General features: G+C 48.0%; 1 protein-coding gene across 1 annotated transcript in view; it reads left to right on the top strand.

Annotated features, from left to right (window-relative positions):
* Nucleotides 1-20,595, top strand: part of adamtsl3 (ADAMTS-like 3) — an 81,666-nt gene that overhangs the window by 12,768 nt on the left and 48,303 nt on the right.

Genomic DNA, 20,595 nt, shown 5'->3' with positions numbered 1-20,595 from the left:
CTCAGTACTCTATCCTCTCTCTCTATTCTGGCCTGATCCACTCTGAAGGGAAGTTTCAGTAGCCTACGTTACACTCAGGTAAATTCCCATTTGACTAATCTTGGGAATGTTGAGCAGCACCAAGCACCAAGAGCTAATGCCTGACATTAGTAACCTGACACACACACACACACCCCCACAAACACACACTCAAACACACACATGCGCTCTCTCTCTCTCTCTCTCTCTTGCTCTCTCTCTACCTCTTTCGTTCTCTCACACACACACTCATTCACCATGCAGACATTAGCCGCGGGTGTGTTGTTTTCCCAGTGTGGTGCCCCCGGGAGGACTCCGGTCACAAAGCCGCCTGTGTCCGGGCTGAGAACCCTGCCTGAGAGCTGTAGGCCTGGATCAGTCAGCCTGACGACCTGCCATGTCTCATCTGGGTCTGACTTCCTCCACTCTGCTAGTGGAGCTGACACAAGCCACCACGCTCACAGCTCTGCTACCACCTATTATGCTAATGCCCTGGGCTCATGCTGGGTGCCCTTATTGACCCACCATGGGAAGAAGGCTTCTCTCTTCCTCCAGCCTTTAACCAGTGAGATGTGTTATGATGCTGTTAAGCCAACTGTCTCCAATTGGCATTGTGTTCTAGTCTCAGTGTAGAAGTGCCTGTGTGTGTTATGGTTTGTGTACGCCGGTGCAAAAATATGTGAACACTATTGTTCATCACCTTGCCATGCTCTCCTTCATGGCAGAGTGCAGACATATAAATTGCTGTGTTTTCCCTGTGCAGTGTTTCCATGCAGTGTGTTTCTGTGCAGTGTGTTTCTGTGCAGTGTGTTTCAGTCATACCTTGTACAGTGGTCTCAGAGCTTCAGGGGTTGAGTTAATGCTGCAAATCCATGAACAAGACAAGAAATGGACCGACACACACACACACACACACACACACAGTACCAAAGGCTGTGATACCATTCAACCTATGAATCACCTGGTCTGTATGTCGTGTGAACATGTAGCCAAGCACGCCACAATGTTGACATGTATGCAGAGGATCCGTGAGACACACACACACACACACACACACACACACACACACACACATACACACACACACACACCCACACACACACACACACACACACACACACACACACACACACACACATACACCTAACACATGTTTCTGTAAGTTGAGAGGCCTTCATGATTTCGCTTTGCTCCTGCCATGGTGCTTGCATTAGAAGGATCTATATTATTAGGGCTAGAATTATTATTAGCAGAAATGAGCGTAAATGATGTCAGATTCTCTTTCTGCCTCCATTCATCAGTCCAGTGTTATTCTAACATTAACGTGCTGGATAATAACAGGATATTATTGCAGGGCTCTAAGTGGTTTGTTTGAAGCTGGCCTCAGGCTAAACAGCCTGTTGGAGCGAGGGAGCATGAGGATGATGATCACTAACATTAACTAACTGGCACACGGTCAACACATTAAACAGTAAAACTTGTTGGTGTGCATTTGTTTTCCGTTGTCTGATGATTCTCATTTATGTACAGTACTGTGCCAAAGGTCTTAGGCATCCCAGATGTTTTTACACAAATATTGCCTTCAATATTTTGGGGGAGGGTTATGTATTTTAAAAAAGAATGAAAGTGCAAAGTTGAGAAAAAGATTTAGTTTGAGTCTTTTTCTCATTTCATTCAAGCATTTCGCTTCACTTTTTGTGCCTAAGACTTTTGCCCAGTACTGTATACGCAAGGTCTAGACTGGGCTGCAGGCTGTTGGACACGCCTGGTCCTCTGGTGTAAGACAGGGAGAATGAGAGAGAGGGAGAGAGAGAGGGAGGGAGAGAGAGAGAGAGAGAGGGAGACAGAGCATTGTAGGTTGAGGAGGTGAGATAAGCAGCTCAGAGCCCTGGGCAGTGACATCACTGAGGTCCTGGACAGTCTGAGGTTACCTTCCTCCCAACAAACACCCAGAGCTGCCAGACACAGGGACGGGCTTTAATGTACACGTATGCACTCTTACCATGTCCGTGTGTATGCATGAACAAATGTGTGTTTGTGCATGTGTGCTTGTGTGTGCTTGTGTCTGCTTTAAGAACGAAGGCCCCAGCTCAGTGAGCTGGAGGGACAGCTGTGTCAGGAGGACACAGGAGAAAGACCTTCTTGTGAAACTTTACCGCTCTGCCGAGATTCTTAAAATAGGCCCGTTTAGAAAAACTCCTGACATTTTGCAGAGATCTTGTTATATCCTGTCAGACTGCCTCGTTTTAGGGACAACGGCGGCATCAATTCCCTTCCAGGGAACTCAACAAAGACATCTAACACGAGTGCAATCTAACGCAATGAAACGTCATGTGGAAGTCCTCTTATTTCAACCAGGGGAGAATCGTTCTTGCCTCGAGGCACACAATGGGACCCTATCAGCCTGATGTGTGATTCAGCTGCTGTGATCTGATGGGCCTGCGCTGCAGGCTCCAGCGTCTGAGTGGATCCGTAAAAACAGGAGGGCTGGATGGTGTAATAACATGCTGTAGCTCAGAAGGGAGAGTCACAACCCTCTCCTACTTCTCACCTGTCATGAATCACGTCGCTGCGATGGTTTTACAAGTGCAGGGGAGGGATAGAGCATTAGAGGGGAGGAGGGAGAGAGAAAGGAGGAAGAGAAAGATGGAGAGAGACAAGGAGAGAGAGAAAGAGATGCGCCATATAATCACACCTTTCCTCTCAGTAGACTAATTAGGTTGGTAACGGTTGTAACTGTTAATTTGGCTTTTCTATAAATACAGCCTTGAACTGTCTGCTGAGAAGGAGAAGAGACTGGGGGAGAATGACGCCGAGGTAGGGAGAACGAGGGAGAAAGGGATCAAAAGAAGAAAGAGAGGGAGAAAAAGAAAGAGACAGAGAGAGAGGTGAAAGAAAGGGAGAGTGTGAGAAAGGCAGAGAGTTTAGGAGGACCTAGTGAAGAGTAAGAGGAGAAGGCAGTTTGGCTTGAGCAGCAGTGAAGAAGACAAGGTTGTTCATTGTGCAGTCTCTCCCTCTCTCTGTCTGACTCTCTCTTTCTCTCTCTCTCTCTCTCTCTCTCTGTTTCCCTCTCTCTCTCTGTTTCCCTCTCTCTCTCTCTCTCTCTCTCTCTCTCTTCTCTCTCTCTCTCTCTCTCTCTCTGTTTCCCTCTCTCTCTCTCTGTTTCCCTCTCTCTCTCTCTCTCTCTCTCTCTCTCTCTCTCTCTCTCTCTCTCTCTCTCTCTCTCTCTCCCTTTCTCTGTGTTTTCTGTCAGGTCCACCCTGACTGTTATGGGTGTGGAGGGGAGGAGGGTGAAGATTAGGGTGACTGAAGAGTTTTCTATCCCAGGCAATAACTGCAGTCCAACCAGGAGAAGTGGGCGGGCTCTTAGTTTTGTTCTACTGTTCCACAAATCCATCCTTCTACTCAGTGCTGTCGTGTACGTCATTAACATGAGTTGTGTTGAATGGCACAGGAACTGAAGTGGATAGTCTGCCTTTGGCGAAGAACAAAGCAGTGAGGAAGGGCTTGACTGCTCTGTCACTCGTGTTGAGCGATTGCGTGTTCAGTCACCTCCAAACTATAGATGACCAGTGTAGGATAGTTTGTTATAGGGGACATGTCACATATATGCTGGTTGTTAGGTCTAACGGACAGGCTGGTATAAAAGAATGACCTCATTCTTACTCTGGCTTCTATAGCCAGAACACATAATAACAGCAGTCACATTGATCAAGATTACACCCTCTCAGTGACTTCTCTTCTCCTCTCTCTCTCTCTGTCTCTTTCTCTCCTCCTCTCTCCTCCCCCTCTCCCTCTTGACCCCAGGTCAGGGCACCAGTCACTTAGCTTGTCCAGGACACAACAGGCCAATGAATTCCAAGTGGTCCCTTCCCCTTTTTCTCTGCTATGGATCAGGGAAGCCCTGCCGTATCCACGGTTACCTTGCTGTGATCCTGTGATTTTGGAGGTTGTGGTTGGCTTTCAGCCCCACACTCTCACACCACTCACACACAGACACACACAGACACACACACACACACATACATCAGTCAGTACGTTTTATTATTAGGGGTGTGAATAGATCAGCGTATAGTGTTTGGAACAGAAAGGAACCACGCATAGATTTTCCACTGTGTTGCTTCCTCCTGGGACCAGCAGCCGGGGCCTTTTGTGTGACGGCTGGTCCCACAGGGCTCTGGGAGCTCCAGCTTTGTCTCCTCTCGTCCTCGGCTCCCCGGCCCTGCATTCAACAAGTCACACAGAAACACGTCCCCAGGATTAGAATCGTAATCATTTGTAAACGCTGCAGGGAAGAGAAGAGAAGGAGACTTAGTGGGGTGATGCACACCGTGTGTTTGTTCTGTCTGCCTCTGCAGGTGGGGATCTCTGTCTGTCTCTCTCTCTCTCTCTCTCTCTCTCTCTCTCTCTCTCTCTCTCTCTCTCTCTCTCTCTCTGTCTCTCTCTCTGTCTCTCTCTCTCTCTCTCTTTCTCTCTCTCTCTCTCTGTGTATTTCTGTCTCCCTTTCTCTATCTCTCTCTGTCCCTCTCTCTATTTCTCTCTCCCTCTCTATCTCTCTTTCTCCCTCTCTCTATCTCTGTATCCCTCTCTATGTCTCTGTCCCTCTCTATTACTCTGTGCCGGCCCCTTACTGCCTCCCTCTCTGTTGTTCACTCTCTGTCCTTCACTCTCTGTCCATCTCTCTGTCTCTCTGTTTCTCCCTCTCCATCCCTTCATCCCTCTTTCTCGCGTGTCCCCATCTTCCAACCTGTAATTGAAGACTGATTGAGTCCACATCTTATCCCCTTGGCCTTCTCCCAAAGTGACAAAGTGACTTTGAGTTTGGAACATCACCAGCTTTCTCTCTCACACACACGCACACACACACACACACATGCACACACACAAACACACACACAAACACACACACACTCCCTCAGCGTTTGCTCTGCTGGTGAAAGAGGGTGTGCGTGAATAGCCATCGGGGATAGGAATAGCCCCCTCTGTAGTTGAATGTCACACTAAGTGGAGTGTGTCTGTTTTTGTGTGCGTCTGTGTGCGCGCATGTGTGTGTGGACAGTAACTTCATTAGGGACACTTTTAGATGAAAGAGTCGGGTCACAGCTGCCCCCTCTCAGGTACTTTACACACCCCTGGGGGGCTCTGCCCAGGCTTTTAATAAACATGTTATTCTCCATTCTGACACACTCTCACGCACACACACATAAACACACACACACAAACGCACGCACAGTCCTCTTGTGTCCTGTGCCTGGATGTTCTCAGGGTAAAAACCTTGAGGATGTCATGAGGATGTACAGGTGCACCATGGAGGTGAGATGAGAGTGAGAGGACCAGTACCAGCAGAGGAGAGGGTCCTGTACTACCAGTACCACTTTTCTCTCCTGGTACTGGACCTCTCCCCTCCTCTCCTGGTAGTGTACCTCTCCCCCCTCCTCTCCTGGTACTGGACCTCTCCCCTCCTCTCCTGGTACTGGACCTCTCCCCTCCTCTCCTGGTACTGTACCTCTCCCCCCTCGTCTCCTGGTACTGGACCTCTCCCCTCCTCTCCTGGTACTGGACCTCTCCTCTCCTGGTACTGGACCTCTCCCCTCCTCTCCTGGTACTGGACCTCTCCCCTCCTCTCCTGGTACTGTACCTCTCCCCCCTCGTCTCCTGGTACTGGACCTCTCCCCTCCTCTCCTGGTACTGGACCTCTCCCCTCCTCTCCTGGTACTGGACTGAAAGGTTCTGAGTGCTGAGCTGATGTCTGTTTCATATGGGTCAGCTGATGATGTTCTGGTGTGCAGTAACACAGTAACAGAGGATATGATGGTGGATATGTTGTGCTAGTCTCTGGTTCGGATCCAGTATGTGGGCTGGCTTGGGCCTCTCTCTTTCGCTGTCTCTCTCTCTCTCTCTCTCTCTCTCTCTCTCTCTCTCTCTCTCTCTCTCTCTCTCTCTCTCTCTCAGAAGAATGGAAACCGTCCAGAACACATCATTACTGACATAGAACCGGACCACAGAACTGTTCCACCTGGGAGTTCCACCTAGATCTGTTTCCTTCTCCCATTGGTTTTCCTCGCAAGGCTCAGCCTATCCCCGGGCCAGGGTCTGGGGTAACCATGGTTACGCAGTGTTGTGTTTACTAGTGGACAGGACTACCGGACCCGCTTAGCAACCAGCTCTGGGACATGGCAACCTGAGCGTTCTAGCAGGTTGAGTCTCTCCGTCCGTATGATAGAACACTTTGTTTGTTTTCTGCTCTCAGGTTGTTTACTTCATGGGTTTCGCTTGCCCAGGTTTACTGCTGACTCAGTGTTACTGTACGCTAATCATTATTCACAGTTAATGACATTTCTTGGGGAAGTACAGCGAAATCAAAATAAACAAAACGGTGCACGTTTACTTTCAAGTTCAGTGAAAGGTTTGTTTATATTACTCACAGCCTGCCGGTACAGTTAGATAAAGGTTTTCCTACAGCAGTTAATAAAACAGATTTAGTACTGCTGTAGATAAGTGAGTCCTCCTGACGGACAGTGTGAATGTATCTGATCACACTGAGAGAGGGGCTCTGTTGGCTTGGTGTTGGGTCAGGTATAAAAACAACAGCCCTGTAGCAAGAAGGACGCCTCCTCAGAACCCAATAAACACCTGTGATGAAGACGAGTCTGGCTTGGGCTTGACCGAACATCTCATAATATCATGAGTTAACCTCACCTGAACTCTGTGTAGAGAGAATAGAGGAAATCACTCATGCTAAGACCTTCTCCCAGTACAGGAACTTGACTGGAGTTTGTTTTCACAAGGGGAGAATTTCAAAAGTTCAAGGGCACATTTGGAGCCTAACTGATACACTTAAAAATAAAGTTTCAGTTCAAATGAATAAACATGCTGTGTTTTATGGAAAATTCATTAAATATGTTATGCTACTGATGGATGTCTTTCATTGCCTTGATATAGAAGGTGAAATAAACTTGCTGGCTACATTATTCTTGAATGTTCCCAGATGGCTAAAACATGAGCTTCTTTCAAATTGCTTTAATTAATTCATAACTTGGGGGAAAACATCACAATTACCCTAAAAATACATCTGCAGAGAAATTATATTCATTTTCCATCTTTGTAAATGTTCTCCTGGCAGTTCCCAGTCCTCCGGGTTTCCAGTAATTGTCTTTTAAACACACGCTCAATGTTCCCCCTTGTACAAGATGTGCTGGCTCCGACGCAAACTCAAGGGTGTCCGTCCTCTGCTGTGATACTGCATGTGCTCTCGTAACCTCTCCTCTCTTGACGACCACCACCATCAGTCACGGTTCTATCTTGGACCTTGAAGGCTGCATCTCTATCAGCAGGATGGGACCTGCCCGTTCTGTGTTCGATTCCGAGCGGTGCGGTAACTCACTTTCATTCAATCGACTCTCCAGTGGTTTTGTCTTTGATTTGATGCTCTGCAGCCAGACATTCTGTTGGTTGGAAGATATTGAGACAGGTGCTGTGTTAGCAAGACACACTGATGAATATAAAGAAAACTCCACATCCACAGCCCAGGGCGGAAAGGCGGCCCACTCAGCAGCTAGTTTGTATCTGTCCCGCGGCTAGCTGCTAACAAGTGGCTGGAGAGTTCTTTCTCAGCCCGCTGTAAGAGGATTCAATGTGCTCACAGGTTTATCCTTCCGCACGCTTCATTCAATCACTCTGCTGAGGTCTGGATGGGAGAGATGGGATCTTTTACTTGTCGTTAATGTTCACTGTATGACTTCAGTCGCTGAAAGAGATGTTTTTTATCGACGCCTGCAAGTCGCCAGATGCGAACAATACATTTTTAATACAGTTTGTCAAGACATTTACTTAAAGAAATAATATCCTAAGTTTTTCATGTGTTTGTGAGTGTGTGGCTGTCTCTGTGTGTGTGTGCACCAGTGTGTGCCAAAGGCAATGAAGGGACCTCCCTCCTGGAAGGTCCAGGCTAGAAGAGGCAAGGCAGGGACCTCCCTCCCGGAAGGTCCAGGCTAGAAGAGGCAAGGCAGGGACCTCCCTCCCGGAAGGTCCAGGCTAGAAGAGGCAAGGCAGGGACCTCCCTCCCGGAAGGTCCAGGCTAGAAGAGGCAAGGCAGGGACCTCCCTCCCGGAAGGTCCAGGCTAGAAGAGGCAAGGCAGGGACCTCCCTCCTGGAAGGTCCAGGCTAGAAGAGGCAAGGCAGGGACCTCCCTCCCGGAAGGTCCAGGCTAGAAGAGGCAAGGCAGGGACCTCCCTCCCGGAAGGTCCAGGCTAGAAGAGGCAAGGCAGGGACCTCCCTCCCGGAAGGTCCAGGCTAGAAGAGGCAAGGCAGGGTCAGGGTCGAGGGGCAGGGGTTTCCAGACCAGACAAATTAAAAGCCTAAAACACTTGACCCCATTAACTACTAATGTAACCTTCCTCCTCCTCTTTTTCTTTCTTCTCTTTCTCTTCTTCCACCACTTCCTACTCCACTCTTCATCCTCCTTTCATTTCCTTTCTTGTCCTCCTCTTCAGTCCCAGCAGTCCCACCACCCGGAGCTCACAGCTCACATAACTCCCTCCCTCCCTCTCTTCTTCTTCTTGTGCTTCCTCTCCTCTCCCTCTCACTCCCCTGTGCCCCTGTCTCTCTCCCTCTCTCTCGGTCTCTCTCCCCTCATACCCCCTCCAGTGTTCCCTCCAGTGTTCCCTCCATCTCTCCGGAATGCTTTGTAATTAGAAGGAACGATCCCTTCCTCGCAAAGATTATTTGTATTCGCTGTTATTTTTACCCTCCTCTCTTCCTCTTTTCTTTTTCTCTCGCTTCCTTGTGTGTATTTTCTCTTGTAAGAGTTAATTAGCACCAATGGTGTCTCTCTCCTGGTCCAACTATGGTAAAAACAGCCGTATATGAAGCCTAACCCATATACGTTTGGGTTTCCATACAGATTTGAATGGGATATGTGTTTGCTTTATCTGTCCATAATCACACTCCTTCTTAGCTTTCACACCCCAGGCTCACAGCCAGGCACAGACTATCTTGTCTAATTATTAGTTCATGAGATGAAGCAGGAGTTTAGTTTACTGCTTCACTTGGAAGAGAATACACAGTATAGGTGATGAAGAGGATCCATACAGAGTCCATACAGAGTCCATACAGAGTCCATACAGAGTCCATACAGAGTCCATACAGAGTCTAAACCCAGAGTCTATGCAGCTCTACTGTGACTCCAGGACGTCTGTGTTCAGAGAGTTTATACGGAGTAGAGCAGAGTAGGACAGAGCAAAGCAGAGATAAGCACAACAAAACTGGGCTGCGTTTCCCGGTGGAACGATGGATCGGAGCAACGATCGAGCAAAAAACAAAACCATCTATATTTCTTACGCTTACGACGCTTTCGGGAAACACAGCCCTGGTTGTTTCTGCAGGGGGGGGACACTCTCTGTCTCTTTGTCACACACACACACACACACACACACTCTCACAGAGGCTGTGTATATACTTCATCATAATAGTGATGCTTGTTTAAATAAACAGGTGTAATCACCGGCGCTTCAGCCACTCTCCCCTGCTCGTCACCGCTCTCGTCCTTCACTGGGTTCAGTGTTTGTGTTCCTTCCACATGCTTAGCAGCAAGTCTTCTGTCAAGAGCATTAGTGCTCTTAACGCACACCGCTGTACTGTATAAATCAGCTAATGGTATAAGAGGTTTAAAAATGAGAGGGAACTCCTATAAGCTAGCATGGAAGGCAAGTGTTGAGTCACACAGAAGCTGGGATGAAAGTTCCACTGAAGAGAGATGCTTTTGTGTTGGGCTGTCCTGCGTGTTGGGGTGTGTGTGTTGGGGTGTCCTGTGTGGGTAGGGATGTTGTGTTGTGTGTGTGTGTGTGTGTGTGTGTGTTGGGCCTGGTTGACCGGATGCTGATCCTCAGCTCTCTGTAGCTGGCTGGCCTGAACCTGCTCCTGCTAAAGGAAACGTACAGTTCATCCATTAATAACTACTCTTGTAAGCCAGCCAATGTTGCTGGGATCGTCAGCCAATAACAGTGTAAACATACACACACACACACACACACACAGTCACACACACAGCCACACACACTCACAAACACAGTCACACACACACCCACATGCACTTTTATTTCCTCACGGATGGACTTGGCTGAGGCTGTGTTGCTGTTGCTAAGGCCCGGTAAACAATTATGAGAGAACACATGGCTGATTAGGACAGAGTACATATATATATATATATAAACGTATATAAATATCTATTCATAAATATACATGTGGTAGGGCAGATACTAGGTCACCCTCAGTCACCCTGAAAGCTTCCCTCCAGGCCAGTGTGTGTGTGGGGGGGTGAGTGTGTGTGTGTATAAGTGGATGTGTGTGTGTGTGTCTGTGCGTGTATCACCTGTTGAGGCCCGAGCTAATGTTAGTGTCATAACCCAGCGTGCAAATGAGCCGTGAACCGCGGGGATCTCAGCCTCTTGGCAGCACCACCTCACCACACAGATGTAGAGCTGAAGAGAGGAGCACGGCTCATCCAGGATGAAGCGTTATTAGGAGTCCATTCTGTTTCTTTAATGTCTATGATCAGAACAGCCAGTGACCTGTGACGCCCTGGCATATTTGCGGTTGTATTAATCAACGGGGGGGGGAGTTCCTGGGAGATTTCTGTTCTAATTGGAGCTGTGGATGTCTGGGTGGGAGACCAGCTTCCTTCCTGTGGCAGAATGGAAGCTGCTGATTGGGCAGCCCTTGGGACATTGGAGATGTGATTGGGCGTGTGCTTTCATCCAATGTTTTTTGTGTGTGCGTCTGTGTGTACGTGTTTATGAGTGCTTACTTATGTGTGTGTGTGTGTGTGTGTGTGTTCATCTGTGTGTGTGTGTGTATGTGTTCTATTTAGAGCCTCATCAGAGTGCGGGCCATGCAGGGCTCCTGCTCTCTCGTGAGCCTCAGAGCTCATTTCCTCCACAAACTATTGTTGTACCTCCCCAGGGGTCTCTCTCTATCTCTCCCTCCCTCTCTTTCTCCCTCTCTCTCTCTCCCTTCCTCTCTTTCTCCCTCTCTCTCTCTCCCTTCCTCTCTTTCTCCCTCTCTCTCTCTCCCTTCCTCTCTTTCTCCCTCTCTCTCTCTCCCTTCCTCTCTTTCTCCCTGCCCCCAGCCTCAGATTTGGCTTCTCAAGGTGGTTTTATCAGCGAGGAGCCACCAGAGACAGTCCCGTAGTGAATTGTCCCGTCCCGCCCTCCCAGGACCTTCCCCTCTCCCTGGTGTCTGGGCCTCCCAGAGCCCTCCCCTTTCTCCAGAGTGGCACCAGGGACTTAAAGTTGGCTGACAGCTCAGGAGGTTTAGGGGGTATCAGAGAGAGGCTTAACGTGTTCCTCTATCTGAGGAAAATGGGACCAACTCCAGTTTTAATCAGGATTATAGTCTTTCATATTCTAAAATGAAAGGCAGCAGAACGGTTCCGCCGCCCATAAGGAAGTTGTTTAAAATCCCCTCAAAGTAAGTTCAAAACCAGACCAAGTTTTCGTTTCTATTAATATTTTCCTTGTTGGGCTCTTTGGACCCAGAGTGTGTGTGTGTGTGTGTGTGTGGGGGGGGGGGGGCTGAGAGGTGTTTAAGGAGGTGGGGGGGTGTGGAGGGCGGGAGGAGGGGTGCGTAAGTGTGCGCTGGAGGCTGGGAGACCCCAGGTCTAGAGCCTAATGTGTTTGGATGGCAGGACAGACACAGCAGGGGCTAGACCGTGAGTCTCCCAGGCTAACACAGACAGGAGTGGCACAACTGGAAATACAATATGTCTGGCTCTGACTGGGACACTAAGCCACACATACACACGAAGCCACACATACACACAAAGCCATGCATACAGACAGAGATGCAGACAATTATGCGCGCACACACACACACACAAGGCCACAGATACAGACAAGAGATGCCGACAACTACACACACACACACACACACACACACACACACACACACACACACAGACTGACAGACACCAATGGAAACAGAGGTGCAGACATGCCTGGCAGTGGAAACGTACTGGCCAGTCTGACAACATGGGTCCCATACCACACCAGTCCCATTCCTATTAACTTTCGAGATGTGGAAAATGTGTCTAATGTATAATGATGACATGTCTTATCCTCATGCTAGGCAGCTCAAGTCTGGACACCAGACATGATCATATAGATTTCTGAAAGCTGTCTCGATGTTTGGACGTCGACACATTGTATGTACAAGTAGTTTCAGTTCAGCATTCATACGACTATGTGATGATGAGAACAGTTTGTGGATGAAGGTAAAAACGGATAGAAAAGAATACGAGTCATAAAGGATTCCGAAACAGCAAGGGTAACCCAGATAATCACGGAGGATCAGCATCAGATATGACAGAATCTCTGAACCCAGCTCAGATCAGTGAGAACAAGCTGTCATCTGCTCTACTTTAAACTCAGCCACGATGCAGAGTAAGCTACAGCACAAGAACATAGCTGCAGAATAACGGTAAACACACAGCCCAGCAAGTATTATTCATTCTCAATAATGGCGGTGCAGAGGTTCTGAGTGAAGGCAGCCTTCGGCCATGTGTCCACATGGAGAAGCTTGTGAAGAAGCTAATAGGAAGCTAATGGACGTTTAATAGCTGGCAGTGGTACTTGTGGTTCAGCGGTAGAGCAGCTTTTACTGCAAGACTTCCACAGCAGGTACCTGGTGTAACACACTCCAATGAAGACTGATCTTCCAGCCTTCTCTAATGAGGTTATTATGCTAGGTAGCTAACACCAGGCTGGAACAATGGCCGGATTGTGGTGGATGTGTTCTCCTGGTGGCCGGGCCTGGCTGGCTGGCTGGCTGGCTGTGTGGCTGGCCCCGTGCCAGAGAGAGGGTGGGGACTGGGGTGAGGTTGGAGGGATTGAGCCTGTTGCCGTGGGGACTGGGGTGAGGCTGGAGGGATCGAGCCTGTTGCCGTGGGGACTGGGATGAGGCTGGAGGGATTGAGCCTGTTGCCGTGGGGACTGGGATGAGGCTGGAGGGATCGAGCCTGTTGCCGTGGGGACTGGGATGAGGCTGGAGGGATTGAGCCTGTTGCCGTGGGGACTGGGATAAGGCTGGAGGGATCGAGCCTGTTGCCGTGGGGACGGAGTTGGAGTCCAACCATAGCAGGAAGGCCTCTCTGTTGCCATGTGTGGTCACTTCTGTTGTGGGGTAGAGAGTCTGACCTGAGAGGATCTTTGCTGCAGCTTGGTCAGATTCAGAGCAAGGACGTGGCCATGATGTCAGTTAGTGATGGTGATGATGATGATGATGATGATGATGATGATGATGATGATGATGATGATGATGATGATGATGATGATGATGATGATGATGATGATGATGATGGAGCACTCTATTGACGATGGAGATTCACTGGGTTAAACTTGCTGATTGCCGGGAAACTTCTTCTGATGAAAAGATGTTTGGACATCCTAGTACATCCCTGACCTGGGGAGAAAACAGGAAAAACTCAGGACACAGTGTTGTGGAGAGCACTCGACCTACACAGTGATTAGTTTGCCTTTGGGAGCGTATTCTCTGTCCATCATCTCCCTCATCCGGAAGAGAAGTTGAGATAATGAGCTTCGTAGTTACCGGAGATGTTACGTGATCGTGCAGAGCTTGCAGGATGCCAGGCTTCTACTGCACAGCCCCTACTGTGTGAAAGTAACCCAGAGACCCTTTGGTTGACTTCACACACAGTGCTAGCACAGTCGAGGACAAACGCAAGGAAAGACGCAATGGGAAAAGCATTTTGACACTCTGATCCATCGTCGGTGGGATATTTGGTATCAATTAGACTTTTGTTTCTGTCAGAGTCACATTCATGAGAAAACAGTGTCAAAACTCAGCCAGAACATTCTGTAAACCTGGTCACCAGTGACTAATCACACAATTACCTCCAGACTCCTCTGTCTGCTCTGACAAACGATTTACTGAAAGAGCCTCCTATTTCTCACAAACACAGTTTACGTTTCTTCCCCTGCCTTTGGAATTACTGTGGGACAAATTAGCGCCGAGGGAATTAGCGAGCATAAGCTAGCCAAGCTAGCAGACCCCCAGGGCAGTGGCCTCTGAGCAAATGTTTGGACCTACCGAATGACTGATGGGCAGTGGGTGGTGAACAGTGGCTGAGGAGAAGCTGAATTTGTGTGTGTTGCTGACATTCCTTTACCTTTGCAGAGGTCTGTACCAAATCCAAGGTAGCCCCAGTAATTGGCCACCCTGGCTGCCCGTCATGGTGTGCCCAAGGTTAGTCATGCCGGACTAATGATGACATGAAGAAAATGAGTAGAAAAGCAGAACCTTCACACTGACCAGGGAACTTGGAGGCTGGCCAGTTCACAGGAGACAAGCTGACCTCACAACACAACCTTGCACTTTGTTCTGTGTGTTCAATCACCTCCATACCCCCGCCCCCCTCCCCCGTCCCCCACACCACCTCCCCTTCCACCGTCAGATAACTCTTAAGATCTAAAACCAACTGTGCGCATACACACATCACGCCATCAAATATCCAATTAGTCCTGAAATGACGCCAGACTATCACATATGCATAACAAAGGATTCAGGGTCAAGGAGTTTGTGTGAAGTTTGTTTCGCTGACACTAAGCAGGACTAACCAGTGGGTTGGATAGTGTGTTAAGCAGCTTCCCTCTGCTACCTCTACTCCAGTTTTCTGGTTTCTGGTTTCATCAGTTTGTAGTGGAACCCTAGAGGGAGATACCTAGACCTATATAACACACTCTGATGGAACTCCACTTGTGTATATATGTGAGTCATCTAGTTATCGCTTATATTTCCTCCCTCAGAGAACAAACAGTACACATCTAGGTGTGTACACATCTCGGTGTGTACTGTGAGTGTGGATGATGCCTCTGGGATGGAGTCTCTATCTGGGATGGCTGCGGACATATACAGTGTTGTTAGTACAGCTCCTTGAAATTCTCCTGCTGCTGGTGAAACTAGGTGCAGAGTTCTGCAGCAGAGCTTACTGGGTAAAACTGGGTAAAATCTCTCTCTCCCTCTTTCCCACTCCCTCTCCATCCCGTTGCCCTGTGCTCATTTCTTAAGGTATGAACCCAGTGCTCGTCGCTCTGGGAGTGGAAGATCATTAAGTCAATGAAGGACAAAATGTATATTTTCCTGCTGCTAGTGCAGCTAGCTACTTGAAACAAAATGGACACTGTGTTTTACGAGCTTCCAGAGTGAGTGTGGCAGGTGTAGAATATAGCAACAGCGTCCAGCCTCACACTGTCAGACCAAGGGAGAGGGTTACTGCTGGATGACAAAGGTTTAAGGGGATACAGTGGAGGATTTTGTTAGGGTTTCAGAAGTTGAGGCATGTTATCGGGAAACAACAGGCTTTCATATGCTGGATGAAGGAGAGTAGTGAGAGAATGTGTGTGGGTTTGTCTGTGTTTGAGGGTGAGCAAGTGTGTGTGTGTGTGTGCGTGTGTGTTACAGGCTTAAGGAAGAGAAAGTTGAGGTGATTTATGAGTCAGTCGGTGGGACAATCCCTCTGAGTCTGAAATAGAACTAGCTGACGACCTAACCACAGATGTGCATAGAATGTAAAAGCCATATTAAACCAATATTTGTCTAAGTCTGAAGTGTAGCTCACTGCTTCCCATTATGATTAGAGACAGGAGGGGGAGGGGTAAGGGGTAAGGGGATTCCTTTTTTTAGCCATAATAATCATTTCTCTTTGAACAGCGTGCAGTTCGTCAGGCCTTACAAGCAAACGCACTCTTTCACACATGAACATCCACACTCACTGATTGATGTTTGACCTCCTGTTGTGATGTGGGTACTAAAGAGAGCGGAAATATTCCTGCAGATATCCACAGCATAATTGCCTAGTTAATATGTCTATTATAATGCAGACTCATCACTGTTTACCAGATCCCTCTCCCTTCCTCCTGTTGGCTCATTGTGTGGAGGTCTTATTACTTCTCTTTATTAGATTCTTATGACAATTGATATCCTTCTAGAGCAGAGAGATGAAGCCAGTGTGTGTCAAGAAGTTAAATAGGATCCACCGGGATGCCTCTCTCTCTATGCAAGCAAATCAGTGACATCATGTTTTGAATTTTAAAAGGCATTGAATGCTTAATATTGAAATTTAAACACCACCAAATGTGTTGGTTTTGAATTAAACTCTTAAAAATCAGATCAAAAACGTACTTTACTGTTCAAGTTTCGAATGTTGAAATTCAAATCCCAAAAATTCTAACCCAAAAATTAAAGCTCCAAAAATTTGAGACATTTTTAGGTAAAGAAATTTGAGGCAAAAAAAAGAATGCAAATTCACTTCTCAGAGAAGGGTCCAACTGCAGACCTATCTCCTCTGGCCCCTCTCGTCCAGGTGTAGCTGCAGGCAGTCATACATCCAGACATGCAGATCAGTCATACAATCACAGCCTGGGGTCTGAGGAGAGAGGTCCGGTCTGAGAAAAGCAATACCTTCCTTTCCCTTCCCTCCACCTTCTTCTCTTCATCCTTCTCTCCCTCCATTTTCTCTCCCTCCATATTCTCTCCCTTCATCTTTCCAACTCTGACCTGCAGTTTGGGTAAAGGAAAAAAAAAATCTGATTTCTAGAAGAGCATATACCTATTGGCATACCAGTCTGAATAACATACAAACTGTAAAGGCCTACATTTGATGCTGTCCATATTTAGGTGCACTGGCATTAAACCAATTAAAACTGGGGAAAAAAGAGGACAGATCAGCTCAAACACACGTGTGTGTACGCACACACACACACTGTGTGTGTGTGTCTGTGTTGTACCTGGTTTTGGCTGGCTGTAAGAAGAGAATGATGAGCCGAACAGCCCCAGGGCAGAGTGGAGCTGTCAGTCTCCATGTGGTTGTTTGGTTTGGCTAGCAGGCTAGCAGGCTAGCAGCTGGGATGAAGGTGAGTGTTCTCTGCCTCTCTGACACCTGACAGACAGGTATGAAGCCCAGCTGTCTCTCCAGGGCAGCGGGATGCCGCCTGCTCTCTGACACTCAGACAGAGGCAGAAAGAAACGAGAGACCGGAGGGAGGAGAGTAAGTAGAAGAAGAGGGGAGAGGGCAGGAGAGGGGGAAGAGGGGAGAGGAGAGAAGGTACTGCAGGAGAGATGGAGATAAGATGGTGGAAAGGGTATAATACAGGAGAAAACATTGGATATACAGACGGATTAAGAAAGACAGAAGTGAAGAGAGGGACTGTCTCTTCCACATTGTGAAAGGGAGAATGATGATGCTCATTGAAGGCTGGTGGTTAAGGAGCACACTGTCAAGTTAGGCATCAGCCACAGGACAAACACAGATGTTGGCCTTTTGTTTGGCCATGTCCTGTTAAGTCACAGAGAAAGCTTGGGTTTCAGTTTACTCTCCCACGGGTGTGTGGAGACGGAACACACATACACATTCAGACACATCTGGAACTCACATTTAATTATACAAAAATCTGAGTGATTCCCTCTGGGTGATTGTGTAACTACATCTGTAGCCGTTAGCTAGCCAAGCTAAAGCAGTGACTACATCTGAAGACGTTAGCTAGCCAAGCTAAAGCAGTTACTACATCTGAAGACGTTAGCTAGCCAAGCTAAAGCAGTGACTACATCTGAAGACGTTAGCTAGCCAAGTTAAAGCAGTATCTACATCTGTAGCCGTTAGCTAGCCAAGCGAAAGCAGTAACTACATCTGTAGCCGTTAGCTAGCCAAGCGAAAGCAGTAACTACATCTGAAGACATTCGGTTTATAGAGCCCTGGTTGTACTATCATGCCCAAGATGTAACGACCTGGTGCTGCGGTTAACTCACTCTTCAGTATAAATACCGCCCACCATCTAATTGCTAGCTTTTCAGTGGACTGGCTGGGTAAGGATTTGTTTCTGAAATGCGGTCTTTGCTTGCAGTCAAGGACCCATGCCAGAAACACAGTGTGGGCAAGTGATGGAGGAAGCGATACTGACCAGCAAAGCAATGACACCTGTCACATTGTGACAGAGGGACAGGTAGCAGGGCAGGAGATGGTCGGCCATCACACTGCTAGGACTTCAGTTAGGATAAACGGGAGACCGGCCTGGTTTCCTCGATCAGTTAGGCTGTTGTGAGCAACAAGGGGAATGGAACCAGATTATAAGACCCAGGCTGTGGTGTGGAGCCTGTAGAAGGGAAGAGGTGCAGCAATAAAATAGGTATGGCCGGGGGAACACACAGCATACACAGAATACATGGCACACTTATACATCCGGAAATAATGATTTAATCCACACGCTCAAATTTACAGTAGTTTAAAATTTCTCATTTCACCTGCCAGCTATTTCTTCTCAGTAGGAGTTGTTAGTCAGGAAAGCAAGTGATGCAAGACTGTTTATCAAACCTGAAATTTTCATAGTCCTGAAGTCTGATGTGACTTCTCTGCATCATCTCCTTGGAGTCTCTCTCTCTCTTGCTTTTCCCCTCTCTTTTTCTCTCTCTCTTTGCTGTGTGGTGACGGTGTGTTTTTATGGGCAGTCTTGATAATCTAGCCAGTCCAAGCGGACACAGAATGCTGATACTGAGCTATGCAAAACTCACACAAAAGACCAAGCCAGTGCTGCCGGCCCAGCAGCCCTGTAGCAGAGATTCTCCTCATACCAATGTTATTACTGTTGGAGTCCTGAGTGGATTGAGCCCGGCAACAAAGGGTGGTTTCATCCCCACACTGGAACACAAACGTGGCTGGTTCAGTCTGGTAGAAATCCAATATGGGTGTAGTTCGGTCTGGTAAAGCTTGTGTCTGGTGGGAGGTTGTGGTTATCAGGCAAAGTTTGATCTTTCCAAAATCACAACACGCCAGATTCCCGATGCAGGAACGATCCTGTTGACGATGCAGAGAGAGCAAAGGGGTTCTGGACAGGCCCTGATCTGACCCGGCCTGCGTCAAGGAGACCTGGTTCTGGAAGCAGAGATGGAATCAAGCTGACAGCTGTGCGTCAGACGTGTTCATTACGGTTGACCAGGCATAAATATGGCTGTCAGGTGAATTCCAGTTTTTTCCTGTGTTAGCAGTTTCAGTGAAGCCACGAGAAATGGTTGGTGGACAGACTCTGCTCGCTTCTCCAGAAATAACAGCGAGCACAACGTCAATGCATAATGTCTTTTCTGAGTCCGGTGACCCAACTGGAGGGCACTGTTTTAAAACCCAGGAAGGAGTAGCTCTTTCTCTAAAATAGAGCAACACACACACACACGCACACACACACACGCACACGCACACACACACACAAGCTCACAGTGCATCAGATTCCTTCTGTCTCTGGCACCAGGGTCTGCTGTGACATCACTGACCCCGAGGAAGCCAACTTTCCTATTTTTGGTGAGAGCGAGCCAGAAACCCCCTCCCTCTCTCTCTCTCTCTCTCTCTCTCTCTCTCTCTCTCTCTCTCTCTCTCTCTTTTCTTTCTTTCACTCTCTTATTCTTCAAGTCCTTTTACAGTGTACACTCACTCACGCACATGCAGGCACACAACCACTGTGTAGACCCTGGATAAGTGGGAGACAGGCAGGCTAGCTGATGGTGGGAGAGTCTCTCCTGTCTAGAAGTAAGATGCTGCTTTGGATGATGATGTAATGGTGCTATAGATGGGCCACATGGGGTGAAGGGACAGTCCCTGAGCATCCTGCCTCTACTGGTCTCACTGGTCTCACTGGTCCAGTATCCACTGGTCTCACTGGTCTCACTGGTCCAGTATCCACTGGTCTCACTGGTCCAGTATCCACTGGTCTCACTGGTATCACTGGTCCGGTATCCACTGGTCTAGCCTGTATCTAGCCTCTACTGGTCTCACTGGTCTTGCTTGTCTGGTATCCACTGGTTTAGCCTGTATCAGTCTAGCCTCTACTGGTCTCATCTCCACTGGTCTCTCTGACTGGGTAATATGATGGGAATGCTTTTACATCTGTGGATCCAGGTCATAATAAAAGTTATAGTTCCATGCATTTATAACTTCCCCTACCCTGTGTGGTCTGTATCTTTTACTTATGTCTTATGTATTTTTCATGTATTTTCTGGCAGATGAATGTGATAGATTTTGATAAAGGGATCTATTGCATTGGATGTGAAGTCTATGAAGACCCTGACAGCGAGAGCCCCTTCGGGTGCATACCGTACATGCATACCTCTCCTAAATGACTCTGCTTGAAAGAAGTCATTTGGGAAGCATATATACATTTCCACATTAGCTCTGTTTCAAACCGCAGAGTGTTATTCTGTGTTCCCCCTGCCAGATAACCCAATCCTTTAATGGTTCTCTGCCCAGCGCATGTACACTTAACCCCAGTGTGGAGGAGAGCAGGGTTATTATGAACTAGCTGTGAACTGCGTCTGTCAAAACCAAATCGTCATATTCATTCTCCGCTGGTCACTCACATTTGGGTGCTACACCTCCATTTTGTTTCATCCCTTTCTGGCAAATAGATGTTTTCCAGTTGGGTCTTCCTGTTTCCTGTTGAGTCTGTTTCCTGTTGGGTCTTTCTGTTTCCTATGTGTGTGTGTGTGTGTGTGTGTGTGTGAGAGTGTGGGGGGGGGGTTATTAAC

The sequence above is a fragment of the Hypomesus nipponensis genome, chromosome 19, assembly GCF_054491055.1.
Source record: "Hypomesus nipponensis isolate SF chromosome 19, ASM5449105v1, whole genome shotgun sequence".
Lineage (NCBI taxonomy): Eukaryota > Metazoa > Chordata > Actinopteri > Osmeriformes > Osmeridae > Hypomesus > Hypomesus nipponensis.
The sequence above is the reverse complement of the archived record's forward strand: the minus strand, read 5'-3'. Positions and strand labels throughout refer to the sequence as shown.